Source organism: Schistocerca serialis, chromosome 8 (assembly GCF_023864345.2).
Source record: "Schistocerca serialis cubense isolate TAMUIC-IGC-003099 chromosome 8, iqSchSeri2.2, whole genome shotgun sequence".
In the NCBI taxonomy this organism is placed as follows: Eukaryota; Metazoa; Arthropoda; class Insecta; order Orthoptera; family Acrididae; genus Schistocerca; species Schistocerca serialis.
Genome location: NC_064645.1, coordinates 4,176,598 through 4,194,638, shown reverse-complemented (window position 1 = coordinate 4,194,638; position 18,041 = coordinate 4,176,598).

Sequence of the window (18,041 nt, the reverse complement as noted above, 5' to 3'; positions counted from 1 at the left end):
TGACACTAGTTATAGATTCCGATACTTTACTCCAGGTTTACTGTATCCCTTAAACCTTCTTATTGACGATGAAACACAGAAATTGCATCGGAATTAAGTAGAAAAGGCACAATGCCGACTTAAGTACAAGAAGACTGACTCTTCCAACTGTCAATGTATTGAACCATTCCTGTGACACTAGTTATAGATTCCGGTGCTTCACTCCAGGTTTACTGTATCCCTTGGACCTTCTAATTGACGATGAAACACAGAAATTGCATCAGAATTAAATAGAAAAGCCACAATGCCGACTTAAGTACAAGAAGACTGACGCTTCTTACTGACTATGTTTGAACCATTCCTGTGACACTAGTTATAGATTCCGGTGCCTCACTCCAGGTTTACTGTATCCCCTGGACCTTCTAATTGACGATGAAACACAGAAATTGCATCAGAATTAAATAGAAAAGCCACAATGCCGACTTAAGTACAAGAAGACTGACGCTTCTTACTGACTATGTTTTGAACCATTCCTGTGACACTAGTGATAGATTCCGATGCTTCACTTCAGGTTTGCTGAATCCCTTGGACCTTATTGACGATGAAACACAGATATTGCATCGGAATAAAATAGAAAAGGCACAATGAAGACTTAAATACAAGGAGACTGACTCTTCTTACTGTTTATGTTTGAACTATTCCTGTGACTCTAGTTATAGATTCCGATGCTTCACTTCTGGTTTACTGTATCCCTCTGACCTTCCTATTGACGATGAAACACAGAAAGTGCATCCGAATTAAATACAAAAAGCACAATGCCGACTTAAGTACAAGAAGACTGACTCTTCGTACTGTCTATGTTTTGAACCATTCCTGGGACACTAGTTATAGATTCCGATGCTTCACTTCAGTTTTACTGTATCCCTTAAACCTCCTTATTGGCGATGAAACACAGAAATTGCATCGGAATTAAATACAAAAGGCACAATGATGACTTAAGTATAAGAAGACTGACTCTTCTTACTGACTATGCTTTGAACCATTCCTGTGACACTAGTTATAGATTCCCATGTTTCACTTCAGGTTTACTGTATACCTTGGACATTCTATATGACGATGAAACACAGAAATTGCATCGGAATTAAATACAAAAAGCACAATGGCGACTTAAGTACAAGAAGACTTACTCTTCGTACTGTCTATGTTTTCAACCATTTCTGTGACACTAGTTATAGATTCCGATGCTTCACTTCAGGTTTACTGTATCCCTTGGACCTTCTTACTGACGATGAAACACAGAAATTGCATCGGAATTAAATACAAAAGGCACAATACCGACTTAAGTACAAGAAGACTGACTCTTCTTACTGTCTATGTTGTGAACCATTCCTGTGACACTAGTTATAGATTCCGATGCTCCACTTCAGGTTTACTGTATCTCTTGGACCTTCTTATTGACGATGAAACACAGAAGTTGCATCGGAATTAAATACAAAAGGCACAATTCCGACTTAAGTACAAGAAGACTGACTCTTTTTACTGACTATGCTTTGAACCATTCCTGTGACACTAGTTATAGATTCCGATGCTCCACTTCAGGTTTACTGTATCTCTTGGACCTTCTTATTGACGATGAAACACAGAAGTTGCATCGGAATTAAATACAAAAGGCACAATTCCGACTTAAGTACAAGAAGACTGACTCTTTTTACTGACTATGTTTTGAACCATTCCTGTGACACTAGTTATAGATTCCGATGCTTCACTTCAGGTATATTGTATCCCTTGGACCTTCTTATTGACGATGAAACACAGAAATTGCATCGGAATTAAGTAGAAAAGGCACAATGCCGACTTAAGTACAAGAAGACTGACTCTTCCAACTGTCTATGTATTGAACCATTCCTGTAACACTAGTTATAGATTCCGGTGCTTCACTCCAGGTTTACTGTATCCCTTGGACCTTCTAATTGACGATGAAACACAGAAATTGCATCAGAATTAAATAGAAAAGCCACAATGCCGACTTATGTACAAGAAGACTAAAGCTTCTTACTGACTATGTTTTGAACCATTCCTGTGACACTAGTGATAGATTCCGATGCTTCACTTCGGGTTTACTGAATCCCTTGGACCTTATTGACGATGAAACACAGATATTGCATCGGAATAAAATAGAAAAGGCACAATGAAGACTTAAGTACAAGGAGACTGACTCTTCCTACTGTCTATGTTTGAACCATTCCTGTGACACTAGTTATAGATTCCGATGCTTCACTTCAAGTTTATTGTATCCCTCTGATCTTCTTATTGACGATGAAACACAGAAATTGCATCAGAATGAAATACAAAAGGCACAATGCCGTCTTAAGTACAAGAGGACTGATCCTTCTTACTGTCTAAGTTTTGAACCATTCCTGTGACACTAGTTATAGATTCCGATGCTTCACTTCAGGTTTACTGTATCCCTCTGATCTTCTTATTGACGATGAAACACAGAAATTGCATCAGAATTAAATACAAAAGGCACAATGCTGACTTAAGTACAAGAGGACTGATCATTCTTACTGTCTAAGTTTTGAACCATTCCTGTGACACTAGTTATAGATTCCGATGCTTCACTTCAGGTTTACAGTATCCCTCTGACCGTCTTATTGATGATGAAACACAGAAATTGCATCGGAATTAAATACAAAAGGCACAATGCAGACTTAACTACATGACGACTGACTCTTCTTACTGACTATGTTTTGAACCATTCCTGTGACACTAGTTATGGATTCGGATGCTTCAATTCTGGTTTACTATATCCCTCTGACCTTCTTATTGACGATGAAACACAGAAATTGCATCAGAATTAAATAGAAAAGCCACAATGCCGACTTAAGTACAAGAAGACTGACGCTTCTTACTGACTATGTTTGAACCATTCCTGTGACACTAGTTATAGATTCCGGTGCCTCACTCCAGGTTTACTGTATCCCCTGGACCTTCTAATTGACGATGAAACACAGAAATTGCATCAGAATTAAATAGAAAAGCCACAATGCCGACTTAAGTACAAGAAGACTGACGCTTCTTACTGACTATGTTTTGAACCATTCCTGTGACACTAGTGATAGATTCCGATGCTTCACTTCAGGTTTGCTGAATCCCTTGGACCTTATTGACGATGAAACACAGATATTGCATCGGAATAAAATAGAAAAGGCACAATGAAGACTTAAATACAAGGAGACTGACTCTTCTTACTGTTTATGTTTGAACTATTCCTGTGACTCTAGTTATAGATTCCGATGCTTCACTTCTGGTTTACTGTATCCCTCTGACCTTCCTATTGACGATGAAACACAGAAATTGCATCCGAATTAAATACAAAAAGCACAATGCCGACTTAAGTACAAGAAGACTGACTCTTCGTACTGTCTATGTTTTGAACCATTCCTGGGACACTAGTTATAGATTCCGATGCTTCACTTCAGTTTTACTGTATCCCTTAAACCTCCTTATTGGCGATGAAACACAGAAATTGCATCGGAATTAAATACAAAAGGCACAATGATGACTTAAGTATAAGAAGACTGACTCTTCTTACTGACTATGCTTTGAACCATTCCTGTGACACTAGTTATAGATTCCCATGTTTCACTTCAGGTTTACTGTATACCTTGGACATTCTATATGACGATGAAACACAGAAATTGCATCGGAATTAAATACAAAAAGCACAATGGCGACTTAAGTACAAGAAGACTTACTCTTCGTACTGTCTATGTTTTCAACCATTTCTGTGACACTAGTTATAGATTCCGATGCTTCACTTCAGGTTTACTGTATCCCTTGGACCTTCTTACTGACGATGAAACACAGAAATTGCATCGGAATTAAATACAAAAGGCACAATACCGACTTAAGTACAAGAAGACTGACTCTTCTTACTGTCTATGTTGTGAACCATTCCTGTGACACTAGTTATAGATTCCGATGCTCCACTTCAGGTTTACTGTATCTCTTGGACCTTCTTATTGACGATGAAACACAGAAGTTGCATCGGAATTAAATACAAAAGGCACAATTCCGACTTAAGTACAAGAAGACTGACTCTTTTTACTGACTATGTTTTGAACCATTCCTGTGACACTAGTTATAGATTCCGATGCTCCACTTCAGGTTTACTGTATCTCTTGGACCTTCTTATTGACGATGAAACACAGAAGTTGCATCGGAATTAAATACAAAAGGCACAATTCCGACTTAAGTACAAGAAGACTGACTCTTTTTACTGACTATGTTTTGAACCATACCTGTGACACTAGTTATAGATTCCGATGCTTCACTCCAGGTTTACTGTATCCCTTGGACCTTCTTATAGACGATGAAACACAGAAATTGCATCGGAATTAAATACAAAAGGCACAATGCCGACTTAAGTACAAGAAGATTGACTCATCCTACTGTCTATGTTTTGAACCATTCCTGTGACACTAGTTATAGATTCCGGTGCTTCACTCCAGGTTTACTGTATCCCTTGGATCTTCTTATTGACAATGAAACACAGAAATTGCATCAGAATTAAATAGTCAAGGCACAATGCCGACTTAAGTACAAGAATACTGACGCTTCTTACTGACTATGATTTGAACCATTCCTGTGACACTAGTTATAGATTCCGATGCTTCACTTCAGGTTTACTGTATCCCTTGGATCTTCTTATTGACGATGAGATACAGATATTGCATCGGAATGAAATAGAAAAGGCACAGTGCCGAGTTATGTACAAGAAGAATGACTCTTCTTACTGTATCTTTGTACCATTCCTGTGACACTAGCTATAGATTCCGATGCTTCAATTCAGGTTTCCTGTATCCCTCTGTCCTTCCTATTGACGATGAAACACAGAAATTGCATCCGAATTAAATACAAAAGGCACAATACCGACTTAAGTACAAGAATACTGACGCTTCTTACTGACTATGTTTTGAACCATTCCTGTGACACTAGTTATAGATTCCGATGTTTCACTTCAGGTTTACTATATCCCTCTGATCTTCTTATTGACGATGAAACACAGAAATTGCATCGGAATTAAATACAAAAGGCACAATGCCGACTTAAGTACAAGAAGACCTACTCTTCCTACTGACAATGTTTTGAACCATTCCTGTGACACTAGTTATAGATTCCGTTGCTTCACTTTAGGTTTACTGTATCCCTCTGACCTTCTTATTGACGATGAAACACAGAAATTGCATAGGATTTAAATAGAAAAGGCACAATGCCGACTTAAGTACAAGAAGACTGACTCTTCTTACTGTCTATGTTTTGAACCATTCCTGTGACTCTAGTTATAGATTCCGATGTTTCACTCCAGGTTTACCGTATCCCTTGGACCTTCTTATTGACGATGAAACACAGAAATTGCATCGGAATTAAATAGAAAAGGCACAATGCCGACTTAAGTACAAGAAGACTGACTCTTCTTACTGACTATGTTTTGAACCAATCCTGTGACACTAGATATAGATTCCGATGCTTCCATTCAGGTTTACTGTATACCTTGGACCATCTTACTGACAATGAAACACAGAAATTGCATTGGATTTAAATACAAAAGGCACAAGCCGACTTAGGTACAAGAGGACTGACTCTTCCTACTGTCTATGTTTTGAACCATTCCTGTGACACTAGTTTTGGATTCCGATGCTTCACTTCAGGTTTACTGTATCCCTCTGACGTTATTGCCGATGAAACACAGAAATTGCATCGGAATTAAATACAAAAGGCACAATGCCGACTGAAGGACAAGAAGACTGACTCTTCCTACTCTCTATGCTTTGTACCATTCCTGTGACACTAGTTATAGATTCCGATGCTTCAGTTCAGGTTTACTGTATCCCTCTGACCTTATTGCCGATGAAACACAGAAATTGCATCGGAATTAAATACAAAAGGCACAATGCCGACTTAACGACAAGAAGCCTGACTCTTGTTGATGACTATGTTTTGAACCATTCCTGTGATACTAGTTATAGATTCCCATGCTTCACGTTACGTTTACTTTATCCCTCAGCCCTTCTTATTGACCATGAAACTCAGAAATTGCATCGGAATTAAATACAAAAGGCAAAATGCCGTCTTAAGTACACGAAGACTGACTCTTCTTACTGTCTATGTAGTGAACCATTCCTGTGACACTAGTTATAGATTCCGATGCTACACTCCAGGTTTACTGAATCCCTTGGACCTTCTTATTGACGATGAAACACAGAAATTGCATCGGAATTAAATACAAAAGGCACAATGCCGACTGAAGGACAAGAAGACTGACTCTTCTAACTGACTATGTTTAGAACCATTCCTGTGACACTAGTTATAGATTCCGATGCTTCACTTCAGGTTTACTGTGTCCCTCTGACCTTCTTATTGACGATGAAACACAGTAATTGCATCGGAATTCAATACAAAAGGCACAATGCCGACTTAAGTACATGAAGACCGACTCTTGTTATTGACAATGATTTGGACCATTCCTGTGACACTAGTTATAGATTCCGATGCCTCACTTCAGGTGTACTGTATCCCTTGGACCTTCTTATTGACGATGAAACACAGAAATTGCATCGGAATTAAATAGAAAAGGCACAATGCTGACTTAAATACAAGAAGACTTACTCTTCTTACTGACTATGCTTTGAACCAATCCTGTGACACTAGATATAGATTCCGATGCTTCCCTTCAGGTTTACTGTATACCTTGGACCTTCTTATTGACGAAGAAACACAGAAATTGCATCGGAATTAAATACAAAAGGCACAATGCCGACTTAGGTACAAGAGGACTGACTCTTCCTACTGTCTATGTTTTGAACCATTCCTGTGACACTAGTTTTGGATTCCGATGCTTCACTTCAGGTTTACTGTATCCCTCTGACCTTCTTATTGACGATGAAACACAGAAATTGCATCGGAATTAAAAACAAAAGGTACAATGCCGACTTAAGTACAAGAAGACTGATTTTTTCTACTGTCTTAGTTTTGAACCATTCGTGTGACACTAGTTATAGATTCCGATGCTTCACTTCAGGTTTACTGTATCTATCTGACGTTATTGCCGATGAAACACAGAAATTGCTTCGGAATTAAATACAAAAGCCACAATGCCGACTTAAGGACAAGAACACTGACTCTTCTTACTGACTATGTTTTGAACCAATCCTGTGACACAAGTTATAGATTCCGATGCTGCACATCAGGTTTACTGTATCCCTCTGACCTTCTTATTGACGATGAAACACAGTAATTGCATCGGAATTAAATACAAAAGGCACAATGCCGACTTAAGTACATGAAGACCGACTCTTGTTATTGACAAAGATTTGAACCATTCCTGTGACACTACTTATAGATTCCGATGCTTCACTTCAGGTTTACTGTATCCCTTGGACATTCTTATTGACGATGAAACACAGAAATTGCATCGGAATTAAATACAAAAAGCACAATGCCGACTTAAGTACATGAAGACCGACTCTACTTATTGAGAATGAATTGAACTATTCCTGTTACACTAGTTATAGATTCCGATGCTTCACTTCAGGTTTACTGTATGCCCTGGACATTCTTATTAACGATGAAACACAGAAATTGCATCGGAATTAAATACAAAAGGCACAATGCCGACTCAAGTACAAGAAGACTGACTCTTCCTACTGTCTATGATTTGAACCATTCCTGTGACACTAGTTATAGATTCCGATGCTTCACTTCAGGTTTACTGTATCCCTCTGACCTTATTGCCGATGAAACACAGAAATTGCATCGGAATTAAATACAAAAGGCACATTGCCGACTTAAGGACAAGAGGACTGACTCTTCTTACTGACTATGCTTTGAACCATTCCTGTGACACTAGTTATAGATTCCGATGCTTCACTTCAGGTTTACCGTATCCCTCCGCCCTTCTTATTGACGATGAAACACAGAAATTGCATCGCAATTAAATACAGAACGCACAATGGCGGCTTAAGTACATGAAGACTGACTCTTCTTATTGACAATGATTTGAACCATTCCTGTGACACTAGTTATAGATTCCGATGCTTCACTTCAGGTTTACTGTATCCCCTGGGCATTCTTATTGACGATGAAACATAGAAATTGCATCGGAATTAAATACAAAAGGCACAATGCCGGCTTAAGTACTAGAAGACTGACTCTTTTTACTGTCTATGTTTTGAACCATTCCTGTGACACTTGTTATGGATTCCGATGCTTCACTCCAGTTGTACTATATCCCTTGGACTTTCTTATTGACGATGAAACACAGAAATTGCATCGGAATTAAATACAAAAGGCACAATGCCGACTTAAGGACAAGAAGACTGACTCTTGTTACTGACTATGCTTTGAACCATTCATGTGACAGTAGTTTTGGATTCCGATGCTTCACTTCAGGTCTACTGTATCCCTCAGACCTTCTTATTGACGATGAAACACAGAAATTGCATCGGAATTAAATACAAAAGGCACAATGCCGACTTAAGTACAAGAAGACTGACTCTTCCTACTGTCTATGTTTGAACCATTCCTGTGACACTAGTTATAGATTCCGATGCTTCACTTAAGGTTTACTGTATCCCTCTGACCTAATTGCCGATGAAACACAGAAATTGCACCGGAATTAAATAGAAAAGGCACATTTCCGATTTAAGGACAAGAAGACTGACTCTTCTTACTGACTATGTTTTGATCCATTCCTGTGACACTAGTTATAGATTCCGATGCTTCACTTGAGGGTAACTGTATCCCTCTGACATTCTTATTGACGATGAAACACAGAAATTGCATCGGAATTAAATACAAAAGCCACAATGCCGACTTAAGTACAAGAAGACTGACTCTTCTTCCTGACCATGTTTTGAAGCATTCCTGTGACACTAGTTATAGATTCCGTTGCTTCACTTCAGGTTTACCGTATCCCTCTGACCTTCTTATTGACGATGAAACACAGAAATTGCATCGGATTTAAATAGAAAAGGCACAATGCCGACTTAAGTACAAGAAGACTGACTCTTCTTACTGACTATGATTTGAACCATTCTTGTGACACTAGTTATAGATTCCGATGCTTCACTTCAGGTTGACTGTATCCCTCTGACCTTCTTATTGACGATGAAACACAGAAATTGCATCGGAATTAAATAGAATAGGTACAATGCCGACTTAAGTACAAGAAGACTGACTCTTCTTACTGTCTATGTTTTGAACCATTTCTGTGACTCTAGTTATAGATTCCGATGTTTCACTCCAGGTTTACCGTATCCCTTGGAGCTTCTTATTGACGATGAAACACCGAAATTGCATCGGAATTAAATAGAAAAGGCACAATGCCGACTTAAGTACAAGAAGACTGACTCTTCTTACTGACTATGTTTTGAACCAATCCTGTGACACTAGATATAGATTCCGATGCTTCCATTCAGGTTTACTCTATACCTTGGACCATCTTACTGACGATGAAACACAGAAATTGCATCGGATTTAAATACAAAAGGCACAATGCCGACTTAGGTACAAGAGGACTGACTCTTCCTACTGTCTATGTTTTGAACCTTTCCTGTGACACTAGTTTTGGATTCCGATGCTTCACTTCAGGTTTACTGTATCCCTCTACCTTCTTATTGACGATTAAACACAGATATTGCATCGGAATAAAATAGAAAAGGCACAATGAAGACTTAAGTACAAGGAGACTGACTCTTCCTACTGTGTATGTTTGAACCATTCCTTTGACACTAGTTATAGATTGCGATGCTTCACTTCAAGTTTATTGTATCCCTTGGACCTTCTTATTGTCGATGAAACACAGAATTTGCATCGGAATTAAATACAAAAATCACAATGCCGACTTAAGTACAAGAAGACTGACTCTTTTTACTGACTATGTTTTGAACCATTCCTGTGACACTAGTTATGGATTCGGATGCTTCAATTCTGGTTTACTATATCCCTCTGACCTTCTTATTGACGATGAAACACAGAAATTGCATCGGAATTAAATAGAAAAGGCGCAATGCCGACTTAAGTACAAGACGACTGACTTTTCTTACTGTCTATGTTTTGAACCATTCCTGTGACACTAGTTATAGATTCCGATGCTTCACTTCAGGTTTACTGTATCCCTCTGATCTTCTTATTGACGATGAAACATAGAAATTGCATCAGAATTAAATACAAAAGTCACAATGCCGACTTAAGTACAAGAGGACTGATCCATCTTACTGTCTATGTTTTGAACCATTCCTGTGACACTAGTTATAGATTCCGATGCTTCACTTCAGGTTTACCGTATCCCTCTGACCTTCTTATTGACGATGAAACACAGAAATTGCATCGGATTTAAATAGAAAAGGCACAATGCCGACTTAAGTACAAGAAGACTGACTCTTCTTACCGACTATGTTTTGAACCATTCCTGTGACACTAGTTATAGATTCCGATGCTTCACCTCAGGTTTGCTGTATCCCTCTGACCTTCTTATTGACGATGAAACACAGAATTTGCATCGGAATTAAATACAAAAGGCACAATGCCGACTTGAGTAAATGACACCGACTCTTCCTACTGACTATGTTTTGAACCATTCCTGTGACACTAGTTATAGATTCCGATGCTTCACTCCAGGATTACTGTATCCCTTGGACCTTCTCATTGACGATGAAAAACAGAAATTGCATCGGAATTACATACAAAAGGCACAATGCCGACTTAAGGACAAGAAGACTGACTCTTATTACTGACTATGTTTTGAACCATTCCTGTGACACTAGCTATAGATTCAGATGCTTCACTTCAGGTTTACTGTATCCCTCTGACCTTCTTATTGACGATGAAACACAGAAATTGCATCGGAATTAAATAGAAAAGGCACAATGCCGACTTAAGTACAAGAAGACTGACTCTTCTTACTGTCTATGTTCTGAACCATTCCTGTGACACTAGTTATAGATTCCGATACTTTACTCCAGGTTTACTGTAGCCCTTAAACCTTCTTGTTGACGATGAAACACAGAAATTGCAACGGAATTAAGTAGCAAAGGCACAATGCCGACTTAAGTACAAGAAGACTGACTCTTCCAACTGTCTATGTATTGAACCATTCCTGTGACACTAGTTATAGATTCCGGAGCTTCACTCCAGGTTTACTGTATCCCTTGGACCTTCTAATTGACGATGAAACACAGAAATTGCATCAGAATTAAATAGAAAAGCCACAATGCCGACTTAAGTACAAGAAGACTGACGCTTCTTACTGACTATGTTTTGAACCATTCCTGTGACACTAGTGATAGATTCCGATGCTTCACTTCAGGTTTGCTGAATCCCTTGGACCTTATTGACGATGAAACACAGATATTGCATCGGAATAAAATAGAAAAGGCACAATGAAGACTTAAATACAAGGAGACTGACTCTTCTTACTGTTTATGTTTGAACTATTCCTGTGACACAAGTTATAGATTCCGATGGTTCACTTCTGGTTTACTGTATTCCTCTGACCTTCCTATTGACGATGAAACACAGAAATTGCATCCGAATTAAATACAAAAAGCACAATGCCGACTTAAGTACAAGAAGACTGACTCTTCCTACTGTCTATGTTTTGAACCATTCCTGGGACACTAGTTATAGATTCCGATGCTTCACTTCAGGTTTACTGTATCCCTCTGACCTTCTTATTGACGATGAAACACAGAAATTGCATCGGAATTAAATACAAAAGGCACAATGCCGACTTAAGTGCAAGAAGACTGATTCTTCTTACTGACTATGTTTTGAACCATTCTTGTGAAACTAGTTATAGATTCTGATGCTTCACTTGAGGTTTACTGTATCCCTTGGACCTTCTTATTGTCGATGAAACACAGAATTTGCATCGGAATTAAACACAAAAGGCACAATGCCAACTTAAGTACAAAAAGACTGACTCTTCTTACTGACTATGTTTTGAACCATTCCTGTGACACTAGTTATAGATTCCGATGCTTCACTTCAGGTTTACTGTATCCCTCTGACCTTCTTATTGACGATGAAACACAGAAATTGCATCGGAATTAAATAGAAAAGTCACAATGCCGACTTAAGTACAAGAAGACTGACTCTTCTTACTGTCTATGTTTTGAAACATACCTGTGACACTAGTTATAGATTCCGATGCTTCACTCCAGGTTTACTGTATCCCTTGGACCTTCTTATAGACGATGAAACACAGAAATTGCATCGGAATTAAATACAAAAGGCACAATGCCGACTTAAGTACAAGAAGACTGACTCATCCTACTGTCTATGTTTTGAACCATTCCTGTGACACTAGTTATAGATTCCGATGCTTCACTTCAGGTATATTGTATCCCTTGGACCTTCTTATTGACGATGAAACACAGAAATTGCATCGGAATTAAGTAGAAAAGGCACAATGCCGACTTAAGTACAAGAAGACTGACTCTTCCAACTGTCTATGTATTGAACCATTCCTGTGACACTAGTTATATATTCCGGTGCTTCACTCCAGGTTTACTGTATCCCTTTGACCTTCTAATTGACGATGAAACACAGAAATTGCATCAGAATTAAATAGAAAAGCCACAATGCCGACTTATGTACAAGAAGACTAAAGCTTCTTACTATGTTTTGAACCATTCCTGTGACACTAGTGATAGATTCCGATGCTTCACTTCAGGTTTACTGAATCCCTTGGACATTATTGACGATGAAACACAGATATTGCATCGGAATAAAATAGAAAAGGCACAATGAAGACTTAAGTACAAGGAGACTGACTCTTCCTACTGTCTATGTTTGAACCACTCCTGTGACACTAGTTATAGATTCCGATGCTTCACTTCAAGTTTATTGTATCCCTTGGACCTTCTTATTGACGTTGAAACACAGAAATTGCATCGGAATTAAATACAAAAATCACAATGCCGACTTAAGTACAAGAAGACTGACTCTTTTTACTACCTATGTTTTGAACCATTCCTGTGACACTAGTTATGGATTCGGATGCTTCAATTCTGGTTTACTATATCCCTCTGACCTTCTTATTGACGATGAAACACAGAAATTGCATCGGAATTAAATAGAAAAGGCACAATGCCGACTTAAGTACAAGACGACTGACTTTTCTTACTGTCTATGTTTCGAACCATTCCTGTGACACTAGTTATAGATTCAGATGCTTCACTTCAGGTTTACTGTATCCCTCTGATCTTCTTATTGACGATGAAACACAGAAATTGCATCAGAATTAAATACAAAAGGCACAATGCCGACTTAAGTACAAGAGGACTGATCCTTCTTACTGTCTAAGTTTTGAACCATTCCTGTGACACTAGTTATAGATTCCGATGCTTCACTTCAGGTTTACTGTATCCCTCTGACCGTCTTATTGATGATGAAACACAGAAATTGCATCGGAATTAAATACAAAAGGCACAATGCAGACTTAACTACAAGAAGACTGACTCTTCTTACTGACTATGTTTTGAACCATTCCTGTGACACTAGTTATAGATTGCGATGCTTCACCTCAGGTTTGCTGTATCCCTCTGACCTTATTGACGATGAAACACAGAATTTGCATCGGAATTAAATACAAAAGGCACAATGCCGACTTAAGTACATGACACCTACTCTTCCTACTGACTATGTTTTGAACCATTCCTATGACACTAGTTATAGATTCCGATGCTTCACTTCAGGTTTACTGTGTCCCTTGGACCTTCTTATTGACGATGAAACACAGAAATTGCATCGGAATTAAATACAAATGGTACAATGCCGACTTAAGGACAAGAAGACTGACTCTTTTTACTGACTATGTTTTGAACCATTCCTGTGACACTAGTTATGGATTCTCATGCTTCACTTCAGGTTTACTGTATCCCTCTGACCTTCTTATTGACGATGAAACACAGAAATTGCATCGGAATTAAATACAAAGGGCAAAATGGCGACTTAAGTACACGTGGACTGACTCTTCTTACTGCCTATGTTTTAAACCATTCCTGTGACACCAGTTATAGATTCCGATGCTACACTCGAGGTTTACTGTATCCCTTGGACCTTCTTATTGACGATGAAAAACAGAAATTGCATCGGAATTACATACAAAAGGCACAATGCCGACTTAAGGACAAGAAGACTGACTCTTATTACTGACTATGTTTTGAACCATTCCTGTGACACTAGTTATAGATTCCGATGCTTCACTTCAGGTGTACTGTATCCCTCTGACCTTCTTATTGACAATGAAACACAGAAATTGCATCGGAATTAAATAGAAAAGGCACAATGCCGACTTAAGTACAAGAAGACTGACACTTCTTACTGTCTATGTTTTGAACCATTCCTGTGACACTAGTTATAGATTCCGATACTTTACTCCAGGTTTACTGTATCTCTTAAACCTTCTTATTGACGATGAAACACAGAAATTGCATCGGAATTAAGTAGAAAAGGCACAATGCCGACTTAAGTACAAGAAGACTGACTCTCCCAACTGTCTATGTATTGAACCATTCCTGTGACACTAGTTATAGATTCCGGTAGTCACTCCGGGCTTACTGTATCCCTTGGACCTTCTAATTGACGATGAAACACAGAAATTGCATCAAAATTAAATAGAAAAGCCACAATGCCGACTTAAGTACAAGAAGACTGACGCTTCTTACTGACTATGCTTTGAACCATTTCTGTGACACTAGTTATAGATTCCGGTGCTTCACTCCAGGTTTACTGTATCCCTTGGACCTTCTAATTGACGATGAAACACAGAAATTGCATCAGAATTAAATAGAAAAGCCACAATGCCGACTTAAGTACAAGAAGACTGACGCTTCTTACTGACTATGTTTTGAACCATTCCTGTGACACTAGTGATAGATTCCGATGCTTCACTTCAGGTTTGCTGAATCCCTTGGACCTTATTGACGATGAAACACAGATATTGCATCGGAATAAAATAGAAAAGGCACAATGAAGACTTAAATACAAGGAGACTGACTCTTCTTACTGTTTATGTTTGAACTATTCCTGTGACTCTAGTTATAGATTCCGATGCTTCACTTCTGGTTTACTGTATCCCTCTGACCTTCCTATTGACGATAAAACACAGAAATTGCATCCGAATTAAACACAAAAAGCACAATGCCGACTTAAGTACAAGAAGACTGACTCTTCGTACTGTCTATGTTTTGAACCATTCCTGGGACACTAGTTATAGATTCCGATGCTTCACTTCAGGTTTACTGTATCCCTTAAACCTCCTTATTGGCGATGAAACACAGAAATTGCATCGGAATTAAATACAAAAGGCACAATGATGACTTAAGTAAAAGAAGACTGACTCTTCTTACTGACTATGCTTTGAACCATTCCTGTGACACTAGTTATAGATTCCGATGTTTCACTTCAGGTTTACTGTATACCTTGGACATTCTATTTGACGATGAAACACAGAAATTGCATCGGAATTAAATACAAAAGGCACAATTCCGACTTAAGTACAAGAAGACTGACGCTTCTTACTGACTATGTTTTGAACCATTCCTGTGACACTAGTTATAGATTCCGATGCTCCACTTCAGGTTTACTGTATCTCTTGGACCTTCTTATTGACGATGAAACACAGAAGTTGCATCGGAATTAAATACAAAAGGCACAATTCCGGCTTAAGTACAAGAAGACTGACTCTTTTTACTGACTATGTTTTGAACCATTCCTGTGACACTAGTTATAGATTCCGAAGCTTCACTTCAGGTTTACTGTATCCCTCTGACCTTCTTATTGACGATAAAACACAGAAATTGCATCGGAATTAAATACAAAACGCAAAATGCCGACTTAAGTACTCGAAGACTGACTCTTCTTACTGCCTATGTTTTGAACCATTCCTGTGACACTAGTTATAGATTCCGGTGCTTCACTCCAGGTTTACTGTATCCCTTGGACCTTCTTATTGACGATGAAAAACAGAAATTGCAACGGAATTAAATACAAAAGGCACAATGCCGAATTAAGGACAAGAAGACTGACTCTTCTTACTCACTTTGTTTAGAGCCATTCCTGTGACACTAGTTATAGATTCCGATGCTACACTTCAGTTTTACTGTATCCCTCTGACCTTCTTATTGACGATGAAACACAGAAATTGCATCGGAATTAAATAGAAAAGTCACAATGCCGACTTAAGTACAAGAAGACTGACTCTTCTTACTGTCTATGTTTTGAACAATACCTGTGACACAAGTTATAGATTCCGATGCTTCACTCCAGGTTTACTGTATCCCTTGGACCTTCTTATAGACGATGAAACACAGAAATTGCATCGGAATTAAATACAAAAGGCACAATGCCGACTTAAGTACAAGAAGATTGACTCATCCTACTGTCTATGTTTTGAACCATTCCTGTGACACTAGTTATAGATTCCGGTGCTTCACTCCAGGTTTACTGTATCCCTAGGATCTTCTAATTGACGATGAAACACAGAAATTGCATCAGAATTAAATTGTCAAGGCACAATGCCGACTTAAGTACAAGAATACTGACGCTTCTTACTGACTATGTTTTGAACCATTCCTGTGACACTAGTTATAGATTCCGATGCTTCACTTCAGGTTTACTGTATCCCTTGGATCTTCTTATTGACGATGAAATATAGATATTGCATCGGAATGAAATAGAAAAGGCACAATGCCGAGTTAAGTACAAGAAGAATGACTCTTCTTACTGTATCTTTGTACCATTCCTCTGACACTAGTTATAGATTCCGATGCTTCACTTCAGGTTTACTGTATACCTCGGACCTTCTAATTGACGATGAAACACAGAAATTGCGTCGGAAATAAATAGAAAAGGCACAATGCCGACTTACGTACAAGAAGACTGACTCTTCTCACTGTCTTTGTTTTGAAACATTTCTGTGACACTAGTTATAGATTCCGATGCTTCACTTCAGGTTTACTGTATACCTTGGACCTTCTTATTGACGATGAAATACAGAAATTGCATCGGAATTAAATACAAAAGGCACAATACCGACTTAAGTACAAGAAGACTGACTCTTCTTACAGTCTATGTTTTGAACCATTCCTGTGACACTAGTTATAGATTCCGATGCCTCACAACAGGTTTACTATATCCCTCTGATCTTCTTATTGACGATGAAACACAGAAATTGCATCGGAATTAAATACAAAAGGCACAATGCCGACTTAAGTACATGAAGGCCTACTCTTCCTACTGACAATGTTTTGAACCATTCCTGTGACACTAGTTATAGATTCCGTTGCTTCACTTCAGGTTTACTGTATCCCTCTGACCTTCTTATTGACGATGAAACACAGAAATTGCATCGGATTTAAATAGAAAAGGCACAATGCCGACTTAAGTACAAGAAGACTGACTCTTCTTACTGTCTATGTTTTGAACCATTCCTGTGACTCTAGTTATAGATTCCGATGTTTCACTCCAGGTTTACCGTATCCCTTGGACCTTCTTATTGACGATGAAACACAGAAATTGCATCGGAATTAAATAGAAAAGGCACAATGCCGACTTAAGTACAAGAAGACTGACTCTTCTTACTGACTATGTTTTGAACCAATCCTGTGACACTAGATATAGATTCCGATGCTTCCATTCAGGTTTACTGTATACCTTGGACCATCTTACTGACGAAGAAACACAGAAATTGCATTGGATTTAAATACAAAAGGCACAAGCCGACTTAGGTACAAGAGGACTGACTCTTCCTACTGTCTATGTTTTGAACCATTCCTGTGACACTAGTTTTTGATTCCGATGCTTCACTTCAGGTTTACTGTATCCCTCTGACGTAATTGCCGATGAAACACAGAAATTGCATTGGAATTAAATACAAAAGGCACAATGCCGACTGAAGGACAAGAAGACTGACTCTTCCTACTGTCTATGCCTTTAACCATTCCTGTGACACTAGTTATAGATTCCGATGCTTCACTTCAGTTATACTGTAT